Raw genomic sequence first — 2,841 nt, 5'->3', positions numbered from 1 at the left:
GGGCCAACCAGGCCTTGAAGGTCTCCTTCTTCAGCTTGACGGCTTCCCTCACCTCCGGTGTCCACCACCGGGTTCTCGGGTTGCCACCACGACAGGCACCGATGACCTTCCGGCCACAGCTCCTAGCGGCCGCGTCCACAATAGAGGCTTTGAACATGGTCCACTCGGATTCCGTGTCCCCAACCTCCCTCGGGATGTGTGAGAAGTTCTTCCGGAGGTGGGAGTTAAAGACCTCCCGGACAGGGTCCTCCGCCAGACGTTCCCAGTTCACCCTCACTACACGTTTGGGTTTGCCGGGTCTTTCCAACTGGTTCCCCTGCCATCTGATCCAACTCACCACCAGGTGGTGATCAGTTGACAGCTCTGCTCCTCTCTTCACCCGAGTGTCCAAGACATACGGCCGCAGATCAAATGATACGATTACAAAGTCGATCATTGATCTCCGGCCTAATGTGTTCTGGTACCAGGTACACTTATGAGCCACCTTATGTTCGAACATAGTGTTCGTTATGGCCAAACCATGGCAAGCACAGAAGTCCAATAACGAAACACCATTCGGGTTCAGATCGGGCAAGCCGTTCCTCCCAATCACCCCCTTGCCAGGTTTCTCCGTCATCGCCCACGTGAGCGTTGAAGTCCCCCAGGAGAACTATGGAGTCGGTAGGCGGCGCCCTTTCCAGGACCCCTCCCACCGACTCCAAGAAGGCCGGATACTCTAAACTGCTGTTTGGTGCATAAGCACAAACCACAGTCAGAGCCTTGCTCCCCGCAACCCGAAGGCGCATGGAGGCGACCCTCTCGCTCTCCGGGGAGAACTCCAACACAGCGGCGCTCAGCCGGGGGCTCGTGAGTATCCCCACTCCCGCCCGGCGCCTCTCACCCTGGGCAACTCCGGAAAAGGACAAAGTCCAACCCCTCTCCAGGAGCTTGGTTCCAGAGCCAACGCTGTGTGTGGAGGTGAGTCCAACTATCTCTAGCTGGTATCGCTCCACCTCCTGCACCAGCTCCGGCTCTTTCCCCGCTAGCGAGGTGACGTTCCACGTCCCTAGAGCTAGTCTATGCCGCCGGCGATCGGCATGCCCGGGGCTCCCGCCCGACCCGCCGCCCGGTCTGCATAGCACCCGACCCCGATGCTTGTCCCTGCGGGTGGTGGGTCCACAGGGTGGCTGCTCCATGGTGTTTATTCGGGCTGAGCCCGACCGGGCCCCATGGGCAAAGGCCCGGCCACCAGACGCTCGCCTACGAGCTCCCCTCCTGGGTCTGGCTCCGGGAGGGTGCCCCGGTTTCCCTGGTCCGGGCGAGGTGGCTGTAGTCCGTGGGCTAACTATCATAGGGGTTGTTTTGAACCGCTCTTAGTCTGGGCTCTCCCCTGAAACCTGTTTGCCTTGGGAGACCCTACCAGGGGCTAATGCCCCGGACAACATAGCTCCCAGGATCACTGAGCCACTCAAACTCCTCCACCACGATAAGGTGGCGATTCACGGAGGAGCTTCAAAACAGCAGTCTGCAAACCAATGTGTGATGTCATGATGACTACGTCCACTTTTTATACACAGTCTATGATCACAGTTCATAAATGATGAAAGAACAGCAAAAAAAAAAAGCACATGAAAACAGGAAAGCAAAGTGCATTCTTTCAGTTAGCAAAAACTTCTGAGAACTGTCAGGTTTTTAGTCTAGATTTGAAAGTTGCTACAGTTGGTGCACTTTTGAAACAATCAGGAAGATAAAAGCTTCAACACCGTGTTAAGTCTGACAGTAGGCATTACCAACAGTCTTCTGAGAGGTCTAACCAGGGGCGAAACTAGTACGGTACGGTCCAGTTTTCTGTAGCACTAAAGGATTCAGTGCCGTGATGAGGGGACAGCAACTGCCTTTCAAAACCCAAAACCCACTACAACAACCTGTCATGATCCCATTTCCCACAAGAAAACACATCTGCTATCCTTTGTTCAACATACAGTTAGTTACCTCCGGTTTACTAACTGCTTGCTTGTACAGTACGTTTCCCATTCATGAACATTGCATTTGTGCGGCATTCATAGTAGTTTCGGAATAATCCGAATAATTAGCTCCAAACCGGGATAATTCACGCGACTACCCCTTCAAATCAGAACAACAAGTCGAACACAGCTAACGTGTTGTTGAAACAATAAAATACAACACATATTCTTTGTGGCGTTCACGTTGTTTCCATCACCCGACTCAAAGCTCGGTCGGAAGAACGACTTCCTAACTGAGGAAAACGGAATCCATCTGAGGAGCTCCATTCTAATTTTCTTAAAAGCTGAATCTAAAGTGTTCCAGTGTCGGTGTGTTTGTGTCCAGCCCAGACCTGCAGGTATTAAATCCGTGCTCGCTGCCTTCCCAACACCGTTTAGTCTACTGCTGGCAAATGTTAACTTCTGCTGCAGCTGGCAGACAGTCAGCTGCAGCAGAAGTTAACATCGAGGGCTGTGGGTTTTTGGCAGTGTGGTTTCATTCTAAAAAAAAACAAGTACAATGACAGCAGGTCAAACACGCTATGTGACGTCTGTAACTCATAACGGTGTTTGTGCTCATTTGTACTTCACAACACACACGGAGCTTGTAAACTGTTCTACTGCCGTAAATTAATTTAGTTGTGATTTTCTTATTATTAAAATTAAAACTAATTGTTATGATTGTGAAAGATGATTTGTCAACATTCACAAATTATTCTGTGGCATTTCCACCATTTAACCCTCCTCCTACCCACACATATAACTTACCATGATACCTACTGAATAAACCAGTGTAAGAAACAAACAGAGCAACATGTTAACTTATCTCTTATCAAAACATTATTAGTTATGTATTTAA

Source organism: Anarrhichthys ocellatus, unplaced genomic scaffold (genome assembly GCF_004355925.1).
Source record: "Anarrhichthys ocellatus isolate YVR2014 unplaced genomic scaffold, GSC_Weel_1.0 scaffold85, whole genome shotgun sequence".
NCBI classification, from domain to species: Eukaryota; Metazoa; Chordata; class Actinopteri; order Perciformes; family Anarhichadidae; genus Anarrhichthys; species Anarrhichthys ocellatus.
The sequence above is the reverse complement of the archived record's forward strand: the minus strand, read 5'-3'. Positions refer to the sequence as shown.